The following is a 20,472-nucleotide window of genomic DNA, read 5'->3' on the forward strand; positions in this document are numbered from 1 at the left end:
TAGCTTGTGGCTGCACACAGAAGTTTCTAGCATGAATAATCTCATGATCCCTTTGAGTCTGGGTGGCGGTCCATAGGATGATCACACGGGTACTCCGGGATATCCAAAAATACAGGCAACACTGGTTTCTCCAGGTGCGTCAATCCACCCAGATGTAAATTAAAGTAGCCACCTTAAGTTGAACCATAAATTAATAATCTCACATCTGTCATGAAGAATTCACTCAAACCCAATCCACGTCTACGAGCATAGCATAGCAATATAAGCAAATGTAGAAGTAACTCCCAAAGGTTTGATAGTAAATAGGACAATAGGTACTACCTCATCTACTTCCCAAAACCCACATATTAATCAGATCCTAATCATGCAACAGTTTGAGGATTGATCTAATGCAATAAAACTGGGTGATGAAAAGTATGATCAAAGTGTTACTTGCCTTGCAGATGATCCATGAAACCTAGAGACTCGTAGTAGCACGCTTCGCACTCCGGGTACTCTATCGCAAACAAACAATACATACATAAGCAATCAAGCAAGGGTACACGAAATAAAACTCAAAATAAGAGATCTAACCAGAAAGTTCAACTTAAGAACTCCGGTTTGCAAAAAGAATCAATTCAAACGAAGCAACGAAGGTCAAACGGCGAAAGAAACAAGCTTCGTTTACTAATCTGGATCTAAGTCAAATTTTACAGTAGCAAAAACTTGTTTGAGTTGGCTAAACGGAAAGAGAATTCTGAGACGAAACTCTAGGCGCTTGAATCGCCTGATTCCGATAAACGAGCGAAAAGTTATACTAAAACGAAAAGCAGATCGGAAATCGCGATCAGGAATAATCGCGAAAAATCCGAGAAAAAGAAAAACTGACGAACAGGCTAACGATCGAACGTTCGCTGTCTGTAAAAAAAGAAAACCGTTCGTTAAAATGAACGAACTGGCGTTCGCTATTTAACTAAACTGGAAAAAAATAAACCGATCTAATATAAAAAACGCATCTCGGTTTCCAAATAAAATTGAACGGTTTTTCAAGAAAAACCGGCGGCTACCTCGGTTCGCGTGACGGCGGCGGCGGCGAGCGGCTTCGGCGGGTGGCGGCGTCGGGCGAGAGGCGGGGGGCTCCGGCGGTTGGCGGGTCGGGCGGCGGCGCGGGGCGGCGGCGGCGCGGCTAGGGTTTCGGGGCGGCGGCGACTTGGGCTGAGGCGGGGCTCGGGCCGCGGCTTTAAAGGCCGGCCGGGCTGAGGTGTCCGGGTCGGACACGGCCCGTAAGGCGGTTTACTTTTTAAAAAAAATAATTCGGACGTGCAAAAAAAGTAAGAAAAGAAATACTAAACGGACTCCAAAAATCCTGAAATAAATTTTCCCCGTCCTCTAAAAATAAGCCGGACAAGATGAACATTTATTTGGGCCTAAAATGCAATTTTCAAGAATGCATATTTTCCTAAGTCGAATAAAATCTAATTAAATCCAAATAAAATCAAATATTTGTTTTTAATATTTTTGCTCCAATATTTCATTATTTGTGGAGAAGTCATTTTATGCCCTCTCATATATTTTGATATGAAATATTTTCGGAGAGAAAAATAATTAAAACAAATGATCCTATTTTCAAAATTTGAGAAAACCCAAATATGAAAATAACGAAATCCCCAACTCTCTCCGTGGGTCCTTGAGTTGCGTGAAATTTCTAGGATTGCAAATCAAAATGCAATATAATATGATATGCATGATGATCTAATGTATAACAATCCAAATTGAAAATTTGGGATGTTACAAACCTACCCCCCTTAAGATGAATCTCGCCCTCGAGATTTGGGTTGGCTAGAAAATAGGTGGGAGTGGTCCTTCCGTAGATCTTCCTCTCGCTCCCAGGTGGTTTCATCCTCGGTATGGTGACTCCACTGAACTTTGCAAAACTTGATAACCTTGCTGCGGGTGACTCGGCTGGCATACTCAAGAATCTTAACTGGTTTCTCCTCATAGGTCAAGTCACTATCCAGCTGAATCGCTTCCAATGGCACTGTATCTCTCAGTGGTATCTCAGCCATCTCTGCGTGGCACTTCTTCAGCTGAGAAACATGGAACACATCGTGAACTCCCGACAATCCTTTGGGCAATTCCAACTTGTAAGCAACTTCCCCCATACGCTCCAAAACTTTGTATGGTCCTACAAAACGTGGCGCTAACCTTCCCTTAACTCCAAAGCGCTTTACTCCTCGAAGTGGTGATACTCGAAGATAAACTCTGTCTCCGACTTCGTAAACTGTCTCCTTGCATTTAGAATCCGCATAACTCTTCTGCCTGGACTGGGCTACCTTGAGCCTATCGCGAATCAACTTCACTTTCTGTTCAGACTCTTTAATCAAATCTGGTCCAAACAACTGGCGGTCTCCAACTTCGTCCCACAACAACGGTGTCCTGCACCTCCTTCCGTACAGAGCTTCGAAAGGGGCCATCTTCAAACTGGATTGATAACTGTTGTTGTAAGAGAACTCTGCATATGGCAAATTGTCGTCCCAACTAGATCCATAATCTAGCGCACAAGCTCTCAGCATGTCCTCCAAAATCTGATTGACTCTCTCGGTCTGTCCGTCTGTCTGTGGATGAAAGGCTGTACTGAACTCTAGCCTTGTACCCAAAGTCTCGTGCAACTGATTCCAAAACTTTGAAGTAAACTGGGTTCCTCTATCTGATACAATGGTCCTCTATCGAACGTTCGCTGTCTGTAAAAAAAACGAAAACTGTTCGTTAAAACGAATGAACGTGCGTTCGCTATTTAACTAAACCAAAAAAATTAACTGATCTAATATAAAAAAACGCATCTCGGTTTCGAAATAATACCGAACGGTTTTTCAAGAAAAACCGGTGGCTACCTCGGTTCGCGTGATGGAGGTGGCGGCGAGCGGCTTCGGCGGGTGGCGGCGTCGGGGGAGAGGCGGCGGTGCTCCGACGGGCGGCAGCGGACGGCGGCGGGGCTCCGGCGGGTGGCGGGTCGGGCGACGCGGGCGGCGGCGCGGGGCGGCAGCGGCACGGGCGGTGGTGGCGGCGGCACGGCTAGGGTTTTGGGGCGGCGGCAACTTGGGCTGAGGCGGGGCTCGGGCCGCGGCTTTAAAGGCCGGCCGGGCTGAGGTGTCCGGGTCGGACACGGCCCGTAAGGCGGTTGACTTTTTCTTTAAAAACAAATTCGGACGTGCAGAAAAAGTAAGGAAACAAATACTAAGCGGACTCCAAAAATCCCGAAATAAATTTTCCCCGTCCTCTAAAAATAAGCCGGACAAGATGAACATTTATTTGGGCCTAAAATGCAATTTTGAAAAACACATTTTTTTCCTAATTCGAATAAAATCAAATAAAATCAATATTTGTTTTTAATATTTTCCTCCAATATTTCATTATTTGTGGAGAAGTCATTTTATCCCCTCTCATATATTTTGATATGAAATATTTTCGGAGAGAAAAATAATTAAAACAAATGATCCTATTTTCAAAATTTGAGAAAACCCAAATACGACAATAACGAAATCCCCAACTCTCTCCGTGGGTCCTTGAGTTGCGTGAAATTTCTAGGATCGCAAATCAAAATGCAATAAAATATGATACGCATGATGATGTAATGTATAACATTCCAAATTGAAAATTTGGGATGTTACATACGCCATGGGCCGGATGACCAAAAGTCGCCGCGGTAAAATCTACATCGACGACGCAGGCTGGGGTCCCGAGGCCGATTCAATTGAGTACGGGTACCGGGTCCCCTTCGGCGAAATCCTCGTCTTCATCGGCAAGATCGGTGAGTCAGAGCCTGAGCCGGACACCTGCACCGACATGATCGAGACGGCTCAGCGCGCCCGACCCGCCAAGGTTAAAACCGCCCTGAAGCATGCCTTTGTTGGTTTCATTCACGGGGCGGATCTTGAGGAAGGATATATGTCCGGTGGAGAGACAACCATCTATTCTGATGATGAGTCCTGAATCAGCGAGACCTATTCGATGTATCAACTTCAAGACGGCGGGCTTGGGGGCTACTCCGACGGCAACAATATTCCGGACCCCTATGAGCCGCCGAACAGAGTTGCGAATTTCATGGCTGGCAAACAACCGGTGCTTAATTCATCAACCGCTGCGGCTATGACTTTCAGTTCAACGGCTGAGGCGACAGCCGGAGCGAGCGGCTCCGTTCGCCCACCGGCTCAAGTCTTATCTGAGCTCTTGGATGCTTTGGCAACCTTACTAGCTACAGAGGTAACCCCGACGACTCAAGCACATCATAAGGTGGACGTCGCGAAGCTACGAGATGAGATAGCTCAGGCCAAGGAGGAGCTTAATGCTCAGAATGATAGGATGGCGACAGAACGAGCCGCCCTGGACGCTGAGTCACAACGGATTCAAGCTTGGATCAGAATGCATCCAATATTGTTCTGCGAAGGAGGCACCAGAGTCGTATACCTTTAGAGTATGATGCAAGGAATCCTTTCAACACGCCTGGGGCCGGGCCAAGCAATCTGCCCGAAGTAACCCGGGCTGTCGAGGCGCCCGTTACTGGGGCGAGGGATCAACCACGTGTCGCAGACCCGCCTCGTTTCAATTTAACCCCACCTTAGCAGGTGCCGACACCGCCGAGTCATTATTCTAACCCTTTGGATAACATGATTGTTGCGGCGTCGCGGTTGGTGGCTCTCCCGGTGCGAGGTGAGTCTCCTACGGCGGTTGAGGCGCGGAAGGCCGTGGAGCTTCTTCAAACTGCGGTAGCTCAACAAGCGGGATACTCATATAGCCGTGAGCGGATTCATTCAACCCCACGCCATAGCTGAATTATAGCCAGCGCATTGAGTCACCGGCGGTTTCGAGCAGTGAGCGGCGTCATAACCAGCCCCGTGGGAAGGACCCGCCACGTGATGATAACGATGCTCAGGCTTTGGTGGATCAGGCCAGGGCACGTCAGGAGGCTGAGCTGGCGGCTCAATTAGCGGCTCATCAGCAGCCTCAGCGTAACCCGTCGATGTCTGTAGAAGCTGGGATGACTTCTACGACCATGGGTGTGCCGTGTCTTGTGCCGGCTTTGCGTAATGAGCGCCTTCCCAAGGATTTTAAGGGCCACCGCAAGGTGCCCAATTACATAGCGGATCAATCCCCGGAGGTTTGATTTGAGAGCTATGAGCTGGCCATGGAGATGTTGGACGTCAATGACGCTGTGTGCGCTAAGTATTTCACCATGATGTTGGATGGGCCGGCTCGCACCTGGCTAAAAGGACTGCCCCTAACTCCATCAGATCATGGGCCGAATTGAAGACGCGCTTTATTCAGAATTGCAAGGACACATGCAAGCAACCTATGTTGATTCTTAATTTAGACACTTGTATCGAGAGGGAGGACGAGTCAACCGCCCATTGGATACGCTGGATCTCAGCCATTATCCACTCATCGGAAAGCATCAACGTTGGCTCGGTCATCCTGATTTTGGAGAAAAATTGCCGGTTCCTTCCCCTCAAACAGAAGCTGGGGCGGCTTAAGCGCCACTACAATGATATGGGAGAGCTCATGGCGGCTCTCATTAAATACGCCGACTCTGATAATACTAAAGACCCTGAGTCTGATGAGGAGAAGGCTGGCAAGGGGAAGAAGAACGGCAATGCAAAGGGACAGCAGCACAATACGGCAGGTCAAGGTAACAACGGGAAGCGCAAGCAAACTGATGGCGGTTCAGACTTTGTGGCTAATACTAACACGCAGAATAACAGTCAGCGTCGTAAGGGGAAATCATCAATGCCCCGGTTTGGTGGGCCAAGTTCAACCTTGAGGAGACAATGAATCAGGCTTGCCCAAAGCACGGTTCTTAAGACAAGCCGGCCACTCATCTAAGGAGTATAGAAATTATGGCTTTTATCAGGACAATCATGGACCGCATGGTTGGTCAGGACCCGGCTCTCACGGCCCGGCTTTGGAGGTGGAGGCTCAACTGGGTTTCAAGGCCAAGGCAATCAAGGCGGTTCTAATCAGCAGCCCGGTCAAGGCAATCAGCAACAGCAGTCCGGTTATCAGACTAATCCAAAGCAGCTGAATAGTGGCCAGTATCATGTTTTTACCACGAGTTTATGCAAGTGAGACCAGAAGATTCATAAACGAGCGGTGAGCACGGTTGAGCCGGCAGTCCCTCGATATTTGGGATGGTCAGAGCAGCCCATTGTATGGAGCCGTGAGGATCACCTGCCCCGGGTTGACAACCCGGGTCGGTTGGCTTTGGTGGTTGCTCCTCAGGTTGGAGGATACAAGTTCATGAAGGTGCTTATGGACGGGGGCAGCAGTATCAATATCCTTTATTATGATACTTTTCGCCGTATGAATTTGACTGACAAAGATCTTAAGTCGTCTTCTATTTTTTCATGGGGTGGTGCATGGTAAATCGGCATATCCGGTGGGTAAGATAGCCTTGGAAGTGGATTTTGGCAAAGAGCATGACTACAGGGCCGAAACATTGAAATTTGAGGTGGTCAAGATCAAGAGCCCTTATTACGCCATGTTTGGACGACCGGCTTATGCCAAGTTTATGGCACGGCCTTGTTAGGGTATCTTAAAATGCCAGGTCGTAAGGGTACCATCACGGTACATGGTGATAGGAAGATAGCTTTGGATTGTGAAGAGGGCGATGCGGCCTATGCTGAGTCTGTTTGTGCAATAGAGGAGTTGAAGTTCTACAAAGATAATGTTGACCCGGCAGATATGACCCCCTTGAAGAAGCGAACCACAGAGCATGACCCTTTGTTGAAGTTTCAGACGGCGGATGACACCAAGCAGGTCAATTTTGTTCCTGGCGACTCATCCAAACAGTTCAGTATCAGTGCCAATATGGATCCGAAATAGGAAAGCGCGCTCATTGAGTTCATCCGTGAGAACCGGGACATCTTTGCATGGAAGCCTTTAGAAATGCCAGGTGTACCGATGGAACTCACTGAGCACACTCTCAATGTTGATCCAAAGATTAAACCGATCAAACAATTCCTACGTCATTTTAATGAAGAGAGGCGCAAGGCTATTGGTGAAGAAGTGGCCCAGCTCTTGGCGGACGGGTTTATTATTGAAGAATTTCATCTTGAATGGTTGGCTAACCCGGTGCTGGTACTTAAGAAAAATGGCACTTGGCATATGTGTGTGGATTACACGGATCTTAACAAGGCCTATCCGACTGATCCTTTTGATCTCCCTCGTATTGATCAGATCATTGATGCTCCGGCGGGTAGTGAGCGGTTGAGTTTTTTTGGATGCTTATTTTGGTTATCATCAGATCAAGATGGCAGTTAAGGACTAGGAGAAAACATCTTTCATCACTCCCTTTCACTACAAAAAAATACACTTCGTGATAATACGTGTTTGTCACAGTTGGTCACTTTTTCTGTCATGCATGTACATCCATGACGATTTTATGACAGAATTAAGATAGTCATACATGTGCTGTCGTAGAAGTGTTCCATGACATTACCAAAATTATCATCACGGAAGTGTCCACTTCCATGACGATAAATGTCGCGTCATGGAAGTGCTTTCGTCAAGGGTGACCGACATGTGGCATCCGCTGTAACGGGTCGTCGTTAAGCTATCTGGTCCGGTATTGGATCCGATAACCCGCTAACAGCCACGACCAATGCCGATTTTCCACGTGTAAAATTCTCATTGGCTGACGGAACCACGTGTGAGCTCCGCGTTGGTAGAGGTGTCACTCATCCAATGGGCGAGATGCGCCTATGATATGTTGACACGTGGACCGGCCCAAAAGGTGCCCATCAAGATTAAATGGGCCGACCCAACTAAAGGCCCACAAGATTTTGCGGACTATAATGGGCCGGCCCAGCTAAAGGCCCACAAGATTTTGTAGACCATAATGGGTCGGCCCAGCTAAAGGCCCAACATTCTCAGTTAAGGCCCGTATGGCTATTGTCAAATCGGCCCATCAACGGCCCATCCTAAACTTGTCATCATCGCGGCCCATGGTCACTTCTGGCCCATTAACAGTCCGCTAAGTAGTTGGGCCGAATTACGGCCCAATGTGTTTCCGGCCGGTTAGAGGTCCTGCTTCATTTGGGCCCATTTATAGGCCATTGAAACTTTCGGCCCATAAATGACCGTGAAGGATTTGGGTCATATTCGGCCTATTAGAGGCCCACTATAGATTTGGGCCACTTTCAGCCTGTTGTGATTTTCGGCCTGTTAACGTCGGACGAAATCCATGGGCCATATGTGGCCCAACGTCACATCGGGCCTATTAACGACCCATATAAAACTAACATTAATCAAGCCCGGCCGAACTTTCGGCCTGTTAAAGGCCCGTGTAGTAGGTCGGCGCATTTACGGCCCGTCTAATCGGCCTGTGAATGATCCGCATTGTAAATGGGCCACCATTTCGGCCTGCTAATGACCAGTGGGTTATTTGGCACAATCAGAGCCCAATCTCACTTTCGGCCTATTAAAGGCCCATGTTTTTTATGGGCTTGAGATATTTACACCTGTAAACGACCTATTGTTAGTGAGGGCCCAAATTATGTTTAGGCGTGTTAAAGACCCACTATGGGCACAGGCCTACCAGAAAAATATGAAAGCTTATGCTAACTTAGGCCTAGATATTTTTAGTGGGCTACATGCAAATTACGGCCCATAATCGTTTTTAGCCCAATTGGAATGGGCCCGACGAATGTTGGCATGTTGGGCTCCTGCGAAGCTTTCGGCTGAATACATTACTAAGATAAACCTACACTATACAAAAATAGCGTCGTAATTACTGCAGCCTTTGGGAGCATCGTAAATGCTGTATCACAACAAAATAAATTCCAACCATACAACAAAAGGCATGTTGGCATAAAGTTTACAATCCTTGTAGATAAAAGCACCATCAGATGTATAGAAGTACAGATCATTTGACCTGAGTGCTAATGTTTCAGGCTGTAGAATCTGATGGAGCAGCATGATCTTCCCCTTTTTCCGCCATTGCTCTTGACCAACGAAGCAAATGTCTGATAGTCTGGTTTCAAAATCATTCATATCTTGACGACATTTGTCTACCACTATTCTTGTTTCCGAAACGACGTCCATTAGGCATTGGACTTGTGTCTAGAGCACAGATATATCACTCTGTCTAGCTGGAAGATTTTGTTCAGTAGGCGATTTGGATGAGGTTACCTTGACAACCAACCCAGAATTACGCAGGAAGGTCCTTTTTGCACTGTTAGTGGAGAGATACTAACGCACTGCAGCAAGAGGTGACATTGTGCCTGTGGTAGCCTCGTCACCTTCAGGTGGTTGTGGCTGTTGAATCATTTGTTCCATAGCTTGCTGAAAGTTTGAACTTGTAGATTAGTATACCAGATAAGTTACGAATGAGACAAAAACAAACAAAGTAGGTTTCACGTTTATACATAACTTATTTTGGTGAACTACTGTAATACATTAGCATGTATTGTAGTGCCAACTACATAATAGAATCACTTTCGAAACATATGTCCATGTATCATGCCTACTGTATTGTCTATTTCCTCACATTCGTTGACATCTAAGGATAAAGAGACATGGTTTAAAGTAGGATGAACATAGTATGACATCATTCATATCATGGGCAAACAGATATAAAACAAACAGGCTATTGTATCATTGTGTGCGCATGTGAACATCACAACTAGATTATAGATCAAGACCAAAAGAATATCATTCATCTCTTTTAAACCATGTAAGGTGAAATATGTTAAGACAACTGTGTATAGAAGTGAATATAGTAATTGACATTGGCCGCAAACCAAGCAGTTAAATGAACACATCACAGTACCAATCAGTTCAAAGGCAGGAGGAGTAAGGACTTACAACAGAAGCTTGAATTGGTGTGCTCATGCCCTTCATCTTGCTGGTGTGGCAATCCTTGAAGATTTGCACTGCATTCGGTTCAGGTCCTTTTTGGTCCGCACGGGCTTTCCTCTGTATTTGGAACAAGTCAATATAGATACGATAATATGGCACAGAAAAAAGAAGGAACTAGCAGCTATTTACAAGATCCTCGAAGTGTGCAATATAGCTACGAGATCCTCTTGTCTGTTGGAATTTCACTTTAGAACGGTTGGTCTTGTTCTTCAAATAGTTAGCCTAGAAGAAGATACACTTGTAAGGCACATACATAAATACAATTTCAATATGTGGTCAGCTCAAATACATATGCCCTACCTGATACTTTGGATCAGACCAGTGTTTAACAAGGGTCACTACTAGAAAAAGGCTTATCCCCAATATCTCTACTAGTGGCGCACCAGAATCAGGTGCGCCATTGCTATGTTTTTACTAATGCCACACCACATGAGCAGTGCGCCATTGCTATTTTTTGGGTCCATCCCCCCCCCACCAGACATAGCAATGGCGCACCACACCTAGGTGCGCCACTGCTATGCTACATAGTAGTGGCGCACCTAGGTGTGGTGCGCCACTGCTATGTCTGGTGGGGGTGTTCCTGCGTGTGTGTGTGTGAGGATAGTAATGGCGCACCAGGGAGGGTGCGCCATTACTAACGTCTCACACACACAAACACCCCCCCTGGATCACCTTTTAGGTTTTTTAAAAAATAAAAGAAAATGATAAAAGATTCAAAAAGATTCAAAAAAATAGATGCCCATGTGTTATGTGTTCTAGTTGTTAGGAAAATTAACAAACATGAATTTTGAATTTTTTTTGCAAAAGGCTGCCGTGTTTCGGTAAAATGGCCGTAACTTTTGCATACAACCTCCGATGAAAAAGTTTTTTATATGAAAAATCATCTACTCGAAAAGTTACATCCGAATTTGACGGGCTACGCCCGTTATCGATTTTCTAGAATTCTCAAAAACCTAACAGAAAAAAAGTTACGATGTTTTTAAGATCTGGAGGCAAAAAAAATCGAAAAAATGCAAAAAATAAATAAATTAGCAATGGCGCACTAGTGCATGGTGCGCCACTGCTATTTTCCCGCCTTCAAAATTCAAAAAAAATACAAAAATAAAAAACAAGTTAGCAATGGCACACCTTATGAATAATGCGCCACTACTATTTTCCTGCCTTCACAATTCAACAAAATTGAAAAAATAAAAAAAATTAGCAATGGCGCATCAGTGAATAGTGCGCCACTACTATTGTCCCGCCTTCACAATTCAAAAAAATAGCAATGGCGCACCAGTGCACGGTGCGCCACTGCTAAGTTGGGACAGAAGTTTAAAAGGGCCGGCCAGCCACTTACCCCTTCATTCTTCTCCTCCTCTCCTCCACTCCATCTCCTGCTCTCCTCCTCTCCTCCACTCCATCTCCTCCTCTCCGGCGACCTCCTCCTCCTCACGGTGCTCCTCCTCCGGTGACCTCCTCCTCACAGTGGTCCTCCTCCGGTGACCTCCTCCTCCCTCCTCTCCTCCTCACGGTGCTCCTCCTTCCTTCCTGCTCACGATCCTCCTCCTCCTCTCCGGCGACCTCCTCCTCCCTCCTCTCCTGATCCTCACGGTCTCTCCTCCCTCCTATCCTCCTCACAGTCTCTCCTCCCTCCTCCTCTACTTCCGACCACATGTGGAGCTCCCCCGGCACAAAGAACATCCTAGATCCAGGTCGAGAACGAAATTTGAAAAAAATTCAAAAAAAAACGAAAATGAGCCTGATCTAGATCCAGATCCAAATTCAAAATTCAAAAATAGCAATGGCGCACGGTGGGGGTCAGACGGTGCACCACTACTATTTTCCCGCCTTCAAAATTAAAAAATTCAAAAAAATTCAAAAAAAAAGTTACCAGTGGCGCACCTATAGCAATAGTAATGGCGCACTACAAGGTGCACCACTGTTACCTACAATACTAATGGCGCACCAGAGGTGCGCCATTAGTATTTGTTACTAGTGGCGTGGTAATAGTGGCGCACCTATAGTGCGCCATTAATGGCAAGAAAAGGTACCCCACTAACAGTCCTTTTTCTAGTAGTGGGTTGTCCAGTATTCATGTTTAATATATTCCACTGGAGATGTTTGGGCGATTTCATTGTTAGCCTTGCCTTCAAAGTGAGATTTTCTAAGGTGGTACCGATATTGTCGCAGAGCAGACTGAAAAACATGAGTGCATGCTTGTTTAGTTGCATCATCTTTCGGATCCAACTTGAACCTCATCTGTTGAAAAAAGAATGTGAGTCTTATTAGGAGGAAGCTAGAAAGTATGGGACAGAGCAAGTCAATATTACAAATTGCGATGAATAACATTACTTACAGATAAATGGTCAAGGAAGGTGTTAAACTGGGTATTGTCTTTCTCATTCCTGTACTGGATCCATGTTGGGAGGATACGTGCATGACACCTAACGACAACGGCTGCCTCTGATACTAACTTGGCTGACTTTGGAGCATCACGTGGCCTTTTTAAACCTGCCTCAAAATGGATCTCCATTCTTCCTCCTTTAGATTTTGTTAATCTGTCGCATTATCCCTGATGTCTGTCTCCGCTTGTGCCGTGGTGCTAGTTCAACAACGAATATGGAAAGTGTTAGTGCACATCAAACTGTGAGAGTACATATAAAGTAGCATCCAACTGCAACTTGACTCGGTCAGGTACCGTCTTGGTGTTGATGCTCATGAGGTTCATCTGATCTTGCCAAGTCCTGTTGTGTCAGCAGTGCTTCGAAAGTAGTGTTAGGTGTGAAGGCAGCTTGGGAACTGGCCAGTTCCGGAGCAAACGAACAAGTAACTCGTTGAGATGCTGGTACAGTTGAAGCGGATGCTGCAGCTGGTGGAGCAGGTGATACTATGTTTGTATATTTAGCCAGTGGACTTGGGCCTTCTACTGCACTATAAGTACCAGCAGAATCTTGAGGGCAGATCATTTTCCGTTTCAGCCGACGAGTAACACCATTCCATACTATATTCTTTTCCTTGATCTTTTTTGACTTTGCCATTTCAAGCCGTATCCACAACACAAAAGAATAAAATCGCTCTTCAGAACTCATTGGTGCATGATACACACAAGCAATACTTTGATGTAAGACAACCGTATGAGGATGGAATATGTAGGAAAAATAGGACGGCGTGACATATTCACAGCTGCGATGTGTAAACTAAGCAGAAGGATTTTCAAGAAAATACAAGTAATGCAAGCTAGACACCATATGAAAGATGCAACCAATATCACTCTGCCAAGTTAAAAGTGTCTTGTCATAAGTGGCATTTCAAAAAATTAGAAGCAGTACAACGTAGAAATCAATGGAAGATGCAAACACTATCAAACTGCCATGTTAAAAGCGTCCAATCATGAGTGACTAATGCGGGATACACAACAGTAGTACTTTGATGTAAGAACATGGTATGATAGATAGATGCAGTGTATTCTAGACACAGAAAGGCATGTCATATGCACATGTATAATGTATAAACTCAGCAGGTGCAATTTAATCAAAATAGAAGAAATACAGGCTAGACAACATATGCAACATGAAACCAATTATCACACTGTCAACTTAGAGCAAGCACCTGCAATGGTGGAGTATGGGAGATGAACTCATCATGTAGACTTGGGACTTCAACTTCATTAGTACTAGAAGTGGCAAATCTAGAGAGTCTCTGTTTGCGTCGGTCCGGAGGACCACCAACATCCCCTAACTTACTATTTTCCTTCCTATTTTCTGATATTGCCTTATGAAGTCAAAACCACAAGAAGATGAATAAAACTAGCTCTGCATAACTAGTTGATGCATGATACAGACGAACACTACTTTGATGTAAGGCAAGCGCAGGATAGGAGGATGGAATATATACAAAAAAAAGACAGCATTGCATATTCACACGTACGATAGGAGGATGGAATATGTATGAAGAACAGTAAGCAGAAGGCATTTCAACAAAATTAGAAGAAATGAAAGCTAGGCACCATATGAACATGCAACCAATGTCACTCTATCAGGTAAAAAGTGTCTCGTCGTAAGTGCCATTTCAAGAAATTAGAAGCAGTACAAGATAGAAGAAAATGCAAGATGCAACCTACATCACACTCCCAAGTTAAATGTGTCTTATGGGTAAGTGATCATTGCAGGTATAAGTTGTAAGCTACGCCGATGCAATTCAACAAAATCAGAATTAATACAAACTAGACATCATACGGAACACGCAACCACATATAACAGTTCCAAGTTAGAGCAAGCACCTGTGATGGTGGAGTAGGGGAGATGTGCTCATCATCTACACGTATGTTCTAGAAACAGGAACACGTGTCATATTCACACGCATTATGTATAAAGTAAGCAGATGCAATTCAACAAAGTTAGAAGCAATACAAGCTAGACATCATACGCAACATGCAACCACATATAATAGTGCCAAGTTAGAGAAAGCACCTGTGATGGTGGAGTAGGGGATATGTGCTCATCATCTACACAGCTACGTTGACTGTCCAGCCTTGTGTTGTCTTGCGAATCTTGTTGGGAGGATGGTGGAGTAGAAGCTGTAGAGACCCTCTGTTTGAGTTGCTCCGAAGGACCACCATCATCCATTGTCGGACTAATTTCCTTCAGCTGTATAGATTTTGCATTGTGAAGTCAAACCGATAAGAAAAAGGAATAAAATTCGCGATTCTGAACTCATTCATGCATGATACTGACGAACAATACTCGGATGAAAGGCAAACACATGATACGAGGATGGAATATGTACGAAAAACAAGACAACGTGACATATTCACACCTATGATGTGGTAACTAAGTACAAGGCATTTCAACAAATTAGAAGCACTGCAAGCTAGACACCATATGAAAGATGTAACCAATATCACCCTGCCAAGTTCAAATTGCCTGGCATTTCAACAAATTAGAAGCAATACATGCTAGGAATCATATGCAAGACACAACCAATATCATAGTGGCGACTTAAAGGTGCCTTATCTTAAGTAACTGATGCGGGATATGCAAGAACAGTAGTCTAATGTAAGAACATGGTGTGATCAGATATAGTATGTCCTAGAAACAGGAACACGTGTCATATTCACAGGCATTATGCGTAAAGTAAGCAGATGCAATTCAACAAAGTTAGAAGCAATACAAGCTAGACATCATACGCAACATGCAACCACATATAATAGTGCCAAGTTAGAGCAAGCACCTGTGATGGTGGAGTAGGGGAGATGTGGTCATCATCTACACAGCTACGTTGACTGTCTAGCCTTGCGTTGTCTTGCGAATCTTGTCGGGAGGATGGCGCAGTAGAATCTGTAGAGACCCTGTGTTTCAGTTGCTCGGAAAGACCACCATCATCCAATGCCTTACCAATTTCCTTCCGCTTTATTGATTTTGCATTGTGAGGTCAAACTGACAAGAAAAAGGAATAAAATTCGCTCTTCAGAACTCATTCATGCATGATACTGACGAACACTACTCTGATGAAAGGCAAACTCATGATACGAGGATGGAATATGTATGAAAAACTGGACGGCTTGACATATTCACACCTACGATGTGGTAACTAAGCAGAAGGCACTTCAACAAATTAGAAGCACTGCAAGCTAGACACCATATGGAAGGTGCAATCAATATCACTCTGCCAAGTTAAAACTGTCTCATCATAGGTGGCGTTCATCAAACTAGAAGCACTACATGCTAGAAATCATATGCAAGACGCAAACCATTATCACACTGCCAACTTAAAGGTGTCCGACTGATGCAGGATACACAAGAAGAGTTGTTTCATGTAAGAACATGGTGTGATAGACAGATATAATATGTACCAAAAACAGGAAAGCATGTCATATTCACACGTCTCATGTGTAAGCTAAGCAGATGCAGTTTACACTAATTAGGAGCAATACAAGCTAGACACCATATGCAACATGCAACCAGATATCACACTGCAAGTTAGAGCAAGCACCTTGGATGGTGGAGTAGGGAAGCGGAGACTTGGAACTTGTAATGCACTAGCAGTACAAGGAGAATCCATACAGATGCTCCGTTTACGTTGCTGCAGAGGACCACCATCATCGACTTCCTTACTCTTTTCCTTCCTCTTTTTTGATTTTGCCTTGTCAAGTTAAACCCACAAGAAAAAGGAATAAAATTTGCTCTTCAGAACTCATTGATGCATGATACTGACGAACACTACTTTCATGTAAGGCGGCCACATGATAGGAGGATGGAATATGTATGAAAAACAGGACGGCATGACATATTGACATGTATGATGTATATAAAGTGTAAACTAAGCACAAGGTGTTTGAACTAGTTAGAAGCAATGCAAGATAGAAACCATATGAAAGATGAAACCAATATCACTCTGCCGAATTAAAAGAGTGGCCTAACAAATGTATTTGACCAAATATGAAGCAATACATGGCAACATGATAGAAATAATATACAATATGCAACGAATAAAGGTGTCTCGTCGTAAGTGATTAATGCAGGATACAGAAGAGAGGTAGTTTCATGTAAGAACATGGTTAATAGATAGATGTAGTGTGTACCAAAAATAGGAAGGCATGTCATATTCACAGGTATAATGTGTAAACTAAGCAGATGCAATTTACCCTAATTAGAAGCATTACAAGCTAGACGTCGTATGCAACATGCAACCACATATCACACTGCGAAGTTAGAGCAAGCACCTGCGATGGTGGTGTAGGGGAAGTGCGGTCTTCAAGTACAGAGCTACATTCAATATCTTCATTTAGGCTTGCTGTTTCTTGAGAATCATGTGGAGAGGATGAAACGACACTCTTTATAAGAGTACCGCGTCTCATACTAACCCACCGGCGTGACTGTCTCATCATAAGCGATAGATGCAGGATACACAAGAACAGTAGTTTGATGTAAGAACATGGTGTGATAGGCAGATGTAGTATGTACCAAAAACAGGAAGGCGTGTCATATTCACATGTATAATGTGTAAGCTAAGGAGATGCAATTTAACAAATTAGGAGCAATACAAGCTAGGCACCATATGCAACATGGAACCAGATATCACACTGCCATGTTAGAGCAAGCACCTGGGGTTGTGGAGTAGGGGAGATCAGATTTGGAACTTGCACTGCAGTAGGAGTAGGAGTTGAATCTGTAGAGATCATCTGTTTCGGTTGCTCCAGAGGACCACCATCATTCTGTGGCTTCGTCCTTTTAGATTTTGCCTTGTCAAGTAAACACACAAGAAAAAGGAATGAAATTCGCACTTCCAAATTCGTTGATGCATGATACTGACGAACACAACTTTTATGTATGGCAACCACATTGTAGGAGGATGGAATATGTACGAAAAACGCTAAGCATAAGGCATTTTAGCAAATTGGAAGCAATGAAATCTAGAAAACATATGAAAGAACCAACCAAAATCACTCTACCAAGTTAGATGTGTCTCATTATAAGTGGCACTTCAACAAATTAGAGGCAATACATGTTTGAAATGATATGCCAGATGCAACCAATATTACACTGTCAACTTGTAGGTGTCTCATCAGAAGTGATTGATGAGGGATACACAAGAAAAGTAGTTTGATGTAAGAACATGGTTAATAGAAAGACATAGTATGTACCAAAAACAGGAAGGCATGTCATATTCACAGGTATAATGTGTTAACTAAGCAGATGCAATTTACCCTAATTAGAAGCATTACAAGGTAGACACCAAATGCAACATGCAACCACATATCACACTGCCAAGTAAGAGCAAGCACCTGCGATGGTGCTGTAGGGGAATTACGGTCATCAACTAGAGAGCTACGTTGACTATCTTCATTTAGCCTTGTTGTTTCTTGAGAATCATATGGGGAGGATGACACTGCACTCTTTAAACGAGTAGCGCGTCTCACAGTAACCCACTGGGGTGACTGTCTCATCATAAGTGATTGATGAGGGATACAAAAGAGCATCAGTTTGATGTACGAACATGGTTAATAGACATATGTAGTATGTATCAAAAACAGGAAGGCATGTCATTATCAAAGGTATAATGTGTAAAGTAAGCAGAAACCAAATTGGAAGCAATACGAGCTAGACACCATATGCAACATGCAGACACATTTGACAGCGCGAAGTTAAAGCAAGCACCTGGGATGGTTGTGTGTGGCAAGTGAGATCATCAACTGCAGAGCTACGTTTACTATCTCCATCTGCTGACACTACACCCTTTAGAGCGCTGAAACGCTTAGTGCTTATCTTCGAATGACACTGGAGCGACTTTTTTTTTGTGTATTCATCAACACTGCGTCAGAGTCTGAAATTCCCATGCATAAAAAAATAGTGTGAGTATGGGTGAAGTGTGTGCATAAGTAGTACAGTGTAAAAGTAGCAGATAGCAGGCCGTTGAGAAATAAATGACGGGAGACATATGATAGCTCTACAACATGCATGGCACACGAAATTACCAGATTCTAGGATTTTCAAATATGAGCATAGGGATGCCTGGGAAATGCAGATGCTCCTCCAGCACACCACAAGGTGTGGTCCTATGAAAATAACAGTCGACTGAAAACAAATAGGTCAGTCCATTTTTTCTGTGTCGTCCCATGTACACAGAACGGGCAGATCGCCTTCATCTACCTCCAGCCAGTCAGTGTTACGATCTTCCTCGAAACGCCAGCGACCACCAACCCAGTCCTTTGCCTCCGCCCTCCCCTCTTCCTCACCGCACCGCCGTGCTTGGCACCGCCCCCGGCCATCCCTTCAAGCCCCGCTGACCTCCAGATCGGGCGCAAGCAGCTACTGCGCCCCAAACCCCTATGATACACACCGATGTGCCGCTTCCCCGGCGAACAGGCGGACTAGGTGCTCCGCGCCCCTAAGTGGGTGCTGCTTCTTTAATTGCGATTCAACTAACCCTGAATTGAAATCCAGGCGGGCTACTGACCTCTAGCCAAGGTGAAATAGTAAATGGGAGGAAACCTTGTGCATTTAGTATCACGAAGAAGATGCAGTAAGAAGAGCTCAACTAGTTTCTTTCGTGGGATGAATACGGTGTGAGCAGAGACGTAAGATTTGCACGAATAAGGGAAGAGGAGTACCTCTTTCTGCTGGCAGTGTTGTGTCCTCATTTTGTTTTTCCAACAATCTTCTTGTGGTTCTCTGGAAACAAGAAGTTGTGGAGGATGGTGGAGCCTTGGACGAACCCATGGCCAAGTTGTTGAGTGTGGTGCGGTGGCCGTCTGTCCGCGGCGGGAACCAGATCCGAGGCAGTGAATGACGGCGTAGCGGGAACAGCTCCGGTGCGGTGGACGGTTGTGATAGTGGAGCGGCAGCAGTGAGGCGCAGGACGGCGTGGTCGTAGTGGTTCTGGTACGGCGCATGTCGGCGTCGGCATCGTGGAGGCAGCTCCGCCTCGGCTTCAGCTGCTAAGTCCTTGAGGGCGTTGCAGTTGCGTTGGACGACGACGTCGGGGTATCGGCTCCGGCGTGATGGAGGAGGGTGGTGGTGGATTGGGCGCGATGGGGTGGAGGACGGAGGAGGCTGGGGTTTCGCGGTTGGTGGAGAGGGCGTTTTGGCGCCCATGGAGTATGAATGGGGAAACGGAGGGAGGGGAACTAAGGGGGGACAATGTTTCGGTTTGGGATGCGCTTGTTTGAAATTTGGGGAAAGTTACAAACTTTGCCGCCATCTAAAATTTCAGACATATTGCGGGTTGGGGGTAGGACAATAATCTCAGGTGTCCCAAATGGTGGGCGGGATAGATTTCGGTCGAGCGCATGGGTGTTTAGGCGCCAATGGCGTATGAATGCTTCTCGGAGGCGGTTGAGACTGGCGTCTTGGTGAAGTTACAAGCCTACCCCGATTTAGACCTTTGGACATCGGGCCGATATGCTACACGGGACAGAGTCAGGACAGTAATTTCTTACCACCAAACATTAGTCTCGCGCGGTTTCGGGTGACCAGAGGCTTATTTGGCGCTTCGTTCAATAGTTGGGAGCAGAAGCATTATCGTTTTCGGTTCTCTTGAATTGAACTTTCAGGATTTGTCAAGCTTCACAAATCTTGACTCTTGAAAATCCTAAAACTACGATTATTTTGGAATGGAGGGGGTACATTTGAATATACATTGTACACGAGTATATATTAAAAAATATGCAACTTACCTCAGTTCATGCATGGTTCCAAATATAATCTCCTTGGTTGCAAAAAAATAGTTAGACATGCGTATGAATATATAGCATGTTCAAACGCACAACAAAGATTGATGCCCCTTTTAGATCTGATTTACAAATGCCATTATCTCAGATTCAAATACATGAATGCACTTCCTATGAATTCGAATCTTCGAAACCCCCTTTATGTTGAATTCAACATGTATTCTATTTCGTAGCTTGCAATTTGGAATGTATCCATGTAAGTGACAAATGCATAAAGTGCTTCACACTAACAACATGGAGTGCACTAATTAAAGTTTATATATGAATTGCAAAAGCAATGCATTACCTGTATTTCAAACCGCTCTCACTCTTTGGATCGATAATATGAAATAAACACATGCACATGCTAGAATTCAATAGAGTATGGGTGT

The sequence above is a fragment of the Aegilops tauschii genome, chromosome 5, assembly GCF_002575655.3.
Source record: "Aegilops tauschii subsp. strangulata cultivar AL8/78 chromosome 5, Aet v6.0, whole genome shotgun sequence".
NCBI classification, from domain to species: domain Eukaryota; kingdom Viridiplantae; phylum Streptophyta; class Magnoliopsida; order Poales; family Poaceae; genus Aegilops; species Aegilops tauschii.